The sequence below is a fragment of the Arachis hypogaea genome, chromosome 13 (genome assembly GCF_003086295.3).
Source record: "Arachis hypogaea cultivar Tifrunner chromosome 13, arahy.Tifrunner.gnm2.J5K5, whole genome shotgun sequence".
NCBI classification, from domain to species: Eukaryota; Viridiplantae; Streptophyta; class Magnoliopsida; order Fabales; family Fabaceae; genus Arachis; species Arachis hypogaea.
The window spans coordinates 123,599,696-123,611,767 of NC_092048.1; the positions used below are offsets into that span (position 1 = coordinate 123,599,696).

The 12,072-nt window shown below is 34.0% G+C and overlaps 1 non-coding gene across 1 annotated transcript; it reads left to right on the top strand.

Moving 5' to 3' along the window:
- The first annotated feature begins 881 nt into the window (after positions 1 to 881).
- On the top strand, positions 882 to 989 carry LOC112738770 (small nucleolar RNA R71). The gene has a single exon (XR_003169715.1). It is a non-coding gene; the product is annotated as a small nucleolar RNA R71 (small nucleolar RNA).
- The last annotated feature ends 11,083 nt before the right edge of the window (positions 990 to 12,072 follow it).

The following is a 12,072-nucleotide window of genomic DNA, read 5'->3' on the forward strand; positions in this document are numbered from 1 at the left end:
TCTAGATGGGCCTCAGACTCCTTTGGTTCCTCAGAGGGAAGCTCCTTATCGATCACTGGACGTCCCAGGAGGTCTTCCTCCTTGGGATTCACGTCCTCCACTCCACTTGTAGGTTCGGCCATGGTGCTGATGTCAATGGCCTTGCACTCTCCTTTTGGGTTCTCTTCTGTATTGCTTGGGAGAGTACTGGGAGGGATTTCGGTGATCCTTTTACTCAGCTGGCCCACTTGTGCTTCCAGATTTCTAATGGAAGATCTTGTTTCATTCATGAAACTTACAGTGGCCTTAGACAGATCAGAGACTAGATTTGCTAAATTAGAAGCATTTTGTTCAGAGTTCTCTGTCTGTTGCTGAGTTGATGATGGAAAAGGCTTGCTGTTGCTAAACCTGTTTCTTCCACCATTGTTAAAGCCTTGTTGAGGCTTTTGATCCTTCCATGAGAAATTTGGATGATTTCTCCATGATGAGTTATAGGTGTTTCCATAAGGTTCACCTAAGTAGTTCACCTCTGCTATTGTAGGGTTCTCAGGATCATAAGCTTCTTCTTCAGGAGAAGCCTCTTGAGTACTGTTGGATGCAGCTTGCATTCCATTCAGACTCTGAGAAATTATATTGACTTGCTGAGTCAATATTTTGTTCTGAGCCAATATGGCATTCAGAGTATCAACTTCAAGAACTCCCTTCTTCATAGGCGTCCCATTACTCACAGGATTCCTTTCAGAAGTGTACATGAACTGGTTATTAGCAACCATGTCAATGAGTTCTTGAGCTTCTGCAGGCGTTTTCTTTAGGTGAATGGATCCACCTGCAGAAGTGTCCAGTGACATCTTTGATAGCTCAGATAAACCATCATAGAATATATCCAGGATGGTCCATGATGAAAGCATGTCAGAAGGACACTTTTTGGTCAACTGTTTGTATCTTTCCCAAGCTTCATAGAGGGATTCACCTTCTTTCTGTCTGAAGGTTTGAACATCAGCTCTAAGCTTGCTCACCTTTTGAGGAGGAAAGTACTTGGCTAAGAAAGCCGTGACCAGCTTATCCCAAGAGTTCAGGCTGTCTTTGGATTGAGAATCCAACCATAATCTAGCTCTGTCTCTTACAGCAAAAGGGAAAAGCATGAGCCTGTAGACTTCAGGATCTACTCCATTAGTCTTAACAGTATCACATATCTGCAAGAATTCAGTTAAGAACTGAAAAGGATCTTCAGATGGAAGTCCATGAAACTTGCAGTTCTGCTGCATCAGAGAAACTAATTGAGGTTTCAACTCAAATTTGTTTGCTCCAATGGCAGGAATGGAGATGCTTCCTCCATGTAAATTGGAATTAGGTGCAGTAAAGTCACCAAGCATCCTCCTTGCATTATTATTATTTTCGGCTGCCATCTCTTCTTCTTGTTTGAAAATTCCTAACAGGTGCTTACTGGTTAGTTGTAATTCAGAGTCCTTTCAGGTTCTGGATCTACTTCAACAAGAATATTCTTGTCCTTGCTCCTGCTCATATGACAAAGAAGAAGGCACAGAAAAATAATAATAATAGAGATCCCCTTTTTTTTCTTTTTTTTTTTTTTTTGAATGAGGGAGAGATGTTAGTAGATGAATAAAAAAATAGAAGGAGATGAGAGAGAAGAGAATTTTCGAAAATAATTTTTGAAAAAGAGTTAGTGATTTTTGAAAATAGTTTTTGAAAAATGTTAGTAATTTTCGAAAATTAAGATTTGAAAATTAAAATAATTAATAAATTAAAAAGAAATTTTGAAAAAGGGGGAAGATATTTTCGAAAATGAGAGAGAGAGAGTTAGTTAGGTAGTTTTGAAAAAGTTAAGAAACAAACAAAAAGTGAGTTAGTTAGTTGAAACAAATTTTGAAAAGATAAGAAGTTAGGAAGTTAGAAAAGATATTTTGAAAAGATATTTTTGAAAAAGATAAGATAGGAAGATATTTTTAGAAACTAATTTTGCAAAAGATTTGATTTTTAAAATCTCAATTAATGGCTTGATTCACAAGAAATCACAAGATATGATTCTAGAACTTAAAGTTTGAATCTTTCTTAACAAGCAAGTAACAAACTTCAAATTTTTGAATCAAAACATTAATTGATTATGTTATTTTCGAAAATTTTGATATAAAATAAGAAAAAGATTTTTGAAAAATATTTTTGGAATTTTCAAAAATAACTAAGAGTTTTGAAAAAGATTTGATTTTTGAAAAAGATTTTGAAAAAGATAAGATTTTCAAATTGAAAATTTGATTTGACTCATGAGAAACAATTTGATTTTTTTAAAATTTTTGAAAAAGTCAACTCAATTTTCGAATTTGATGAGAGAAAAAGGGAAAGATATTTTTTTGATTTTTGAATTTTTTTATGAAAAAACATGAAAATTATGCAATGCATGAAATTTTTAGATCAAAACAATGAATGCATGCAAGAATGCTATGAATGTCAAGATGAATACCAAGAACACTTTGAATGTCATGATGAACATCAAGAACATATTTTTAAAAAATTTTTAATGCAAAGAAAACATGCAAGACACCAAACTTAGAATTCTTTAATGCTTAGACACTAAGAATTCAAGAATGCATATGATAAACGTGAAAAGACACAAAACAAAAAAAAATCATCAAGATCAAACAAGAAGACTTACCAAGAACAACTTGAAGATCATGAAGAACACTATGAATGCATGATATTTTCGAAAAATGCAAGATGCATATGCAAGTGAGACCAAACTTATGATATGACTCAAGACTCAAACAAGAAACACAAAATATTTTTTATTTTTATGATTTTCTAATTTTTTTTTTTTATTTTATATTTTTCGAAAAACTATTTTGGAAAAGAAAATAAGGATTCCAAAATTTTCAATATGAATTCCAGGAATCTTATGCTCTAAAGCTCCAATCAAAGGGTCAGGCATGGCTTAATAGCCAGCCAAGCTTTAGTATGTAACTCAGACATGACACGCCTGACATTCCTTACATTCAACAGCCAATTGGCTAAGAAAGATAAAGAAGCTCTTCTCTTGGGTATAAGGATTGAGACATGGCTTTACAGCCAGCCAGGCTTCAACATGCTTCATGAAACGCTAGAATTCATTCTTAAAAATTCTGAAGCCATAGAATAATTTATTTTTGAAAACAAATTTTTTTTTTTTTGAAAACAGATGAGAAAATTTTAGAAATATTTTTGAAAAATTTTTGAAAAGAAAACAAAAAGAAAGTTACCTAATCTGAGCAACAAGATGAACCGTCAGTTGTCCATACTCGAACAATCCCCGGCAACGGCGCCAAAAACTTGGTGCACGAAATTGTGATGTCCAGGCTCGAACAATCCCTGGTAATGGCTCCAAAGCTTGGTGCTTTGATCTTAATTCATAATTGTCACAACTTCGATACAACTAACCAGCAAGTGCACTGGGTCGTCCAAGTAATACCTTACGTGAGTAAGGGTCGAATCCCACGGAGATTGTTGGTATGAAGCAAGCTATGGTCACCTTGTAAATCTCAGTCAGGCGGATATAAAGTGATAATGGTGTTTTCGAATATTATATAGTAAAATAGGGATAGAGATACTTATGTAAATCATTGGTAGGAATTTCAGATAAGCGAATGGAGATGCTTTTCGTTCCTCTGAACCTCTGCTTTCCTGCTATCTTCATCCAATCAGTCTTACTCCTTTCCATGGCTGGCTTTATGCAAGGGCATCACCGTTGTCAGTGGCTACATCCCTTCCTCTCAGTGAATAATATGCTCACGCACCCTGTCACGGCACGGCTATTCATCTGTCGGTTCTCGATCATGCTGGAATAGGATTCACCCTCCTTTTGCGTCTGTCACTAACGCCCAGCACTCGCGAGTTTGAAGCTCGTCACAGTCATTCAATCATTGAATCCTACTCGGAATACCACAGACAAGGTTTAGACCTTCCGGATTCTCTTGAATGCCGCCATCATTCTAGCTTACGCCACGAAGATTCCGGTTAAGAGATCTAAGAGATATTCATTCTAGCTTATTTCATGTAGAACGGAAGTGTTTGTCAGGCACGCGTTCATAGGGGAGAATGGTGATGAGCGTCACACATAATCATCACCTTCATCACGTTGTTGGGTGCGAATGGATATCTTAGAAGCGAAATAAGAAGCATTGAATAGAAAACAGTAGGACTTTGCATTAATCTTTGAGGAACAGCAGAGCTCCACACCTTAATCTATGGAGTGTAGAAACTCTACCGTTAAAAATACATAAGTGAAAGGTCCAGGCATGGCCGAGATGGCCAGCCCCCTAAAACGTGATCAAAGGATCATAAGGTAATCCAAAGATGTCTAATACAATAGTAAAAGGTCCTATTTATAATAAACTAGCTACTAGGGTTTACATGAGTAAGTAATTGATGCATAAATCCACTTCCGGGGCCCACTTGGTGTGTGCTTGGGCTGGGCTTTGAGTGTTACACTTGTAGAGGTCCTTCTTGGAGTTGAACGCCAGCTTTTGTGCCAGTTTGGGCGTTCAACTCTGGTTTTGGCTCCTTTTCTGGCGCTGGACGCCATATTTGGGTAGAAAGCTGGCGTTGAACGCCAGTTTACGTCGTCTATTCTTGGCCAAAGTATGGACTATTATACATTGCTGGAAAGCCCTGGATGTCTACTTTCCAACGCAATTAAAATCGCGCTATTTCGAGTTCTGTAGCTCCAAAAAATCCACTTTGAGTGCAGGGAGGTCAGAATCCAACAGCATCAGCAGTCCTTCTTCAACCTCTGAATCTGATTTTTGCTCAAGTCCCTCAATTTCAGCCAGAAAATACCTGAAATCACAGAAAAACACACAAACTCATAGTAAAGTCCAGAAATGTGAATTTAACATAAAATCTATTAAAAACATCCCTAAAAGTAACTAGATTCTACTAAAAATATACTAAAAACAATGCCAAAAAGCGTATAAATTATCCGCTCATCATGCAACCAACCTGCTTCCAATATGCTCTATGTTCCTCTAGTGATTGTTGAACAAGCTCCACGTGTTTCTTCAAAAGAGGCACCCTTAATTCATGGTAAGATGGTGGCTTGAATCCTTGTCCATATCTTATAGCTTTCTCAAACATTCTACTGTATTCCTCGCTCCTTGAAACATTAAAGGGGATGCCATTGTTGTAGAAAAAAGCACTAATCTCTAAACATACTTCCTCTCTCAAATTATTCTTAAATATATTGTTGATTGTTGTTTGAGTACTAATGCGGGTTTTCTTGAATATGTTGCCATCTAGTTCTTTTTCCTTTCTTTTTTCACCGGTAGTGTCAACTTCTTTAGTAGCTTCCCCTGGGCTTGCCCCACCCATGCTTATTTTCTTCATCAAATTCACTTGCAACCCACTCACAACATCCCACATTTGCTTCTTAACTTCATCACTAACAGCTGTACAAGCCCCAACATCTTTTTGAGTTCCTGCTAAGTGGTGTTTCAATCTATAAACTCCTCCTGAAAAAGTTTTATGATAGTATTTACATTGTATCTTCTTTCCATCTTCTCCAACAGATATCCCGTGCTCCCATCCTACATCAGTTCTACTTCCAAGAGCATTCTTAGAAACTTTTCTTTTACTAGCGATTCCAACTGTACTTCCTGACTGAGAAGCTGGAATATTAGTCAGATTTTCACTTGCATTAGCTTGAGTCGATGCAATTCCTGTTCAGAAAAAAAATGAAAATAGTAAATATTCAATGAATCAATTCAATAAAAAATTAACAATCCAATTTAAACAAAAAATACCAACATAACAAAAATTCAAGAATTATATTCAATGCCACAAGTCCACAACAACAATTCAGAGATATAGATAGTTATCAAATTATTGGGATAATATAGGTGACAAATAATGAAGACGTTAAGATATAGATAGTTATAACATGCATGAAATAAATATTATTGCAACAAAACCATAAAGCTCAAATAATGAATGTACACATAAAATTTAATTTATGCGTTATATAGATATATAGACAGATAGCCTTTTTCAATAAATATTATTGCATAAAAACCCCACACCAATATAGTGTAGTAGTGCTTATTGCTGCACAACTATTAGTATTGTCATAGTTGCTTATGGTGAAGAATTGAAGATGGAACACATTACAATTCAGCAACTTGGTATAAGCAATTCATTGAAATGCATCAGTTGGAATGGAAGTACAATAATAACACGAGCAAGGCTTCTGAGTTGTGAAAAGTAATAAGGCCAGCCATCTTGTTCTTGTCAGGGTTTATTCAAGTGAGAATACCACCACATACATGCCTTAGATCTTGAGGTAAATCAACATAAGGCCAAAGGTTTAATCATGCTAGAATTTTATAACTCAGCACTTATTTAATTATTGTTATAGTTTTTTTTATCTGATAGAGAACAAAGATTATATAAGCATCACTTGGATATCTAATTCAACCAATTGTAAAATATGTATGTGCTAATGGTTGATGAATTTAAAATCCTGAATCAAATAAAATTTAAACATTTATCTATATGCTTAATTATTATACAACAGGCACATAATCTAATGTCCCTTATGTATACAAACATATATACACCAAAATAAGAGAGATAAGAAATTCAAAAGTACAGGACAGTAAACAAGATTAATTAATGGTTAACAAATCTTATCAAAAATAAGAACATGACTATCCAACTATGCAGCAACATTCAAGAAGAAAGCATAGCAGCACCAGACCAGATCAGATCATTACTTCAACTTTTTCAAACTAGGAAAAATCAAATTCAAAACAGTAGAAATCAAGAGGTCTAAACAAGCAGAACATAGGTAACCTATATTGATCCAAATCTCTACACATAAATACACAACCTGAATTTAAGAGGTCTCTAATTATGTTATAACAATGAGATAATTTTATCATTCTAGTCTTCTGCAGCATCATCAATTTTCTCACCCTCAAGCACACCACAAAGGTAGAGAACATTGTTACATCTAGAAATAAAAATAATAAAACAAAACATACTTATTTCCATTCAAGAGTTTTAGTCAAACACAAATCAAACAGGCCACAACCATTGACATAGAACCACAGAAGTAGCGTTCAATTATATTACTAGAGTGAGGAAGTGATATGCTTCTTCTTAACTTACCTGATGAACTAGCAGCAAAGGGGAGGGGAAGAGCAGTGACCAGCGATCCAGATTCCAATCCAGATTCCAAAGCCAGAGACAGAGAGGCAGAGCCACTGAGCCAGAGAGTCTCAATGTGTTGCAATCGCAAAGTGATGCTCACGGCCTCACGCAGTCCAACCACCACCAGTTCGAATCAATAACACCAGCGGCAAACCTCACAGAGTCACGGCGAGTCGGCGATGCTCCAAATTGAGGTTTCCGGTCGCGCAAAATTCAAATTTCATAGGGAAAAAGAGATAGAGTCAGAGATTGAGACTTGAGAGAGGTGAAAATTTGAAATTTTGGCCATGGAGAATTGGAGATAAACTGTAAAAGTAAGGGAGATTAAGAGATTAGAGACTGTTACTCTGCTAGGGCTCTTCTTCTATGGTCTTCTATTTAGATTGGGCCATTGGGTTGGGGTGGGCTGCAATCAGGGGGCTCAGGGCCAAGGAAAAGAACTTCTTCAACCTGAAACGCAACCACGCAGCAGAAGCTACGATTCTGGCGACTCTGCGATTTTGAACGGCGATTTCACACGAAGCAGCGTGGTTCTGAACGAGAAGCAGAAGCGCAACGGAAAGATGAAGTAGAAGCGTATAATCGTGCGTTTTCACGAGTTTACACGCGATTTTGACTACCTTGCATATATGCTAACAAATTTGCTGCAGTAATTTTTGCTAAGTTAACATTCTTTATTTGTAGGAACTTCATGAATGGGGATCAATGTACGGAAAAAAATTTGGATATGTTTTTGTGATATGTGCATCTGGGAAGAACTCTAAAGACATACTTACTAAATTGAAGGTAAAAGAATAAATATCTAATATAAAAAGTAACTCAAATATTAACAGTGTATTTTACATAAAAACAATATGAACTATATTTTTTTATTATGTTGATGCGCTTTACAAATAAGCATGCTATTGAGTTGGATGTTTCATCACAAGACAAAATGAAGTATATAGAATTGCAAATTACTAAGCTTCTTTCTAAGAAATCTGTCCAACCTACCAACAAAGGAGATGGTAATTGTTTATTTGTGTTTAGTTTTAAAATTGTCTTAGCATATTGTCATTCGTATTTTTTTCTTTCTAAGTTACTATCTAATGACTTGGGAGTTCTCAATTTCTTCTGGGTATACTTTTTTGTTGTATGCATGTTAATATTTTCAGTATTAGCTAAATATTCTGGCGAAATAGTTCCTGACAGTCTAGATGGGAAAGAGTCTGATTTAAAGACAGTTTAGTTGATATCTCTTCTCTTGGAATTGACATCTTCATGTAGTTTGATCTCAATAAAGTTACGGAAGAAGACAATGAAACTTTAGAAGACGATCAAAGACAAGATGATATATATGCTACAAAAAGGTACATTAATCTGAACAAGCCATGGTATGGAGATGACATATCAGATCCTATAAGACGTGAAGGTCATAGATTCTTGACAGAGTATTTTTTGCCATGTCAATACAATGTTGAAGAAAAATTTTGACCTTTTATTATAAGAGTTATGTAGATCCCCTTAATTTAATGGTTTGGGTCGTAGTTTTACATATTTATCTACTTTTAGAATTTATTGATTTAGGTTTACTAAGGCATAACTTCGAAGAAGATTAACTTTAATTTATGCTCGTTGGAACTTTATTAAGAGAAAAGGACAAATAGGTCCCTGACCTTTTGCCTTGTGGACATTTAAGTCCCTGACCTTCACAAAACTTGGACGGATCAGTCCCTGACGAAAGCATTTGGACGGATCAGTCCTTGACGGAGGCATTTGGACTGAGGGACTGATCCGTCCAAGTTTTGTGAATGTCAGGGACTTAAAAGTATTTTTCAATGGTCAAGGACAAAAATGTCTGCGGGACAAAAGGTCAGGGACCTATTTGTCCTTTTCTCTAATTTTATAAATTCAGACGTTGACTTTATTTTTTTATCTTTTACATTTATGTTTGAATGCAAATTTTAATGATAATATAGTAAATGAGAAAATCTTATTGGTAAATTTGTTCACATGAGTTAACATATATAACTTATTTAACTTATTAACCTTTTTACGTAAAATGAATCTAGAAATAGTGTTACGAGTTTAAGTAATAATGATTTAAACATATATAGTTTAAAAAAGTAGTAGTAACTTATGTAGATTATACCCGGATGGTTTTAATAAAAAAATATTGAAATATGTATTCAATGGCATATTGCAGCGGTTAGAAGAAAATCGCCGCAAAAAGTTAAATAACTCATCAAAAGTAACATATTGCGGCAGTTCTGGGAAAACCGCTAGTAAATATAATGTTGATTGCAGCTCCACTCTTAACTGTCGTGATATGCGCTACAATTATTTATTATAAAATTGTCGCAAAATTCTCGCTACTATCTATAGGAATTGTTGTAGTATATCTTAATTTAGAATTTAAGATTTGGTTATCATATGCTAATTGCATGCCTTAGAAAAATGGAATGTTAATTAAGGTGGAGACTTCATGTTTAGCATTGGGTGGATTTAAGTCATTAAAGATAAATTCCTTGTTAAAGCCTAAACAATTAAGAATTAATATTTTTTATGTGACTATATCAAATATTATTTCAACTAGTAAGTTTAATTTACTTTCTTATAATATTTGAAGATATAAAATTAAGAAAAAGTCTAGGGGGCCAGCAACTTTGTTAAATTTTGGCCAGCATGTAACCAGCAAAGAAAAGTGAGCCATTGGATAAAATTTCACACCAATCTCATACCATTAAAACCATTATTGATGGCTATTTGATGGCTACAAATCACAAAAGTTGCTGGCCCCCTAGCATTCCTCAAAAATTAATATTATATAAATGTATTAATTATACGTTATACCTAAATCATCATATGTTGTCTGTGATAATACTTGTGTCTTGCAATTTATGCAACGTAATAACTTCTATAAATTAATGAGAATGTAAAGAATTAATTCTAATTGAATATTCATTATGTTAATCTACATGAATGCATAGGAACTATGAAACTATTATAAATAAACATGAAGTAATATATTATGAAGTCATTATTTGTTGAAATTTCTGAGCATAACTCAAACAAAAATATTGTCTTTTCAATGTATAAACAAATTAATATATTCTGTTGAAAATATTATGAATTTAATTGAGTTTTGACTGATGTTGTGGATTGAGGTTGGTTGGATTTGTGGAAATAGTAAAGGTGAATATATGATCCAATTTTAGGGGAGGTTATATCATACTTTTTTAAAAAATAATATAAATGTTGAAGGATTTGTGTTGTATATATGTTGATTAGTCAAAACTTTTCCTAACATTGGACATATATCCACCTTTATGGCTTCCACAAATCCAACAAACCTGAATCCATAACATTAGTCAAAACTCAATTAAATTCACAACATTGTCAGCAGAATATATTAACTTGTTTATACTATTGTATACTTTTATAAGGGCATCATATATAATAACATTTATAAAAATAACTCTTAATTGGTTTATACACATATGTAAGTTTAGAAAACATGAATCTATAATATTTAATTTTTTCAAGCTGCCTTTTGGTAGACCTAATCTTAGAGGAGGAGATACTAGACTTGTTCTTAAAATAAAACCTACAATGAGCAATAGACCTAAGTTGGAAATAGAAATTTTTTGGTTTAACAAATTTTCATCCCTACTTCATAAGTTATATTGTCCAACAAGATTGTTTAATGGGAACATTAAATTGAAAAGGCAACTTTTTTATTTGAGTTATACTCAGAAATAATAGCAAATAATTGTTATTCATGTTCATCTAATCATCATGTGGTTTATTTTGCAATAATAACTTCATAATATATTACTTCATATTTATTTATAATGATTTCATATTTTCTATGCATTCATATAAATTAACATAATAAATACTCAATTAGAACTAATCTTTTACGTTCTCATTAATTCATAAAAGCTATTACATTGTATAAATTGCAAGACACAAGTACTAGCATAAACAAAATGTGATGGTTTACGTACAATATATAATTAATACAATTTTTATAATATTAATTTTATATCTTCAAATATCATAAGTAAGTAAATTAAACTTAATAGCTAAAATAGTATTAGATATAGTCACATAAAAAATATTAAGTATTAATTATTTAGGCTTTAACAAGAAAATTTATCTTTAATGGCCTAAACCCATGATGAAGAGTTGTTTGCCATATTTTCTCAATGCTAAACATGAAGTCTCTACACTCGTTAACATTCTATTTTTCTAAGGCAAGCAATTAGCATATGATAACTAATTCAAATTACTAACTACAAATTAACATATAACTAAATCCTAAATTAACTTAAACAAAGAAAAAGAGTGATCACGAAACATGAGCTTCAAACAGAGAAAGAAGAACTCAAGAGATAGAGATGCAATGGTAACAACAGCCGCTGCTGGTGGAGCACTGCAACGGCGCTAAACAGCGAGACACGAATACAGAGGCAGAGAAGAAGTTGCGGATGACGGAGGGGAGAGGAGGAAGGAGCTGATTTCGGTGAGGGGAGAAGGAGGAGGCGAAAGGAGGGGCGGGGAGAGGAGAGGGTGATGCTGATTTTGAATACCACAAACTAACCGACAAGTGCACTGGATCGTATCAAGTAATAAATCAGGTGAGTGAGTGTTGATTCCACGAGGATTAATGGACTAAGCAACAATAGTTGATGATTAGGCTAGTTAGACAAGTTGAAATAAGTATTTTGGATTCCAAGTAACACAAAATAGTAAATCAGTGAGTTCAAGAAAGCAAATAGTGAATGATTGGTGAAAATAATATGAGAGAATAGTTAAGGCTTTGGAGATGTTTAAATTTTCGGATTAACAATTCTTATCAATTACTTTAATCAGGCAAAGATTCAATTCATGACAAACCTTAAGTGATTAAACCCT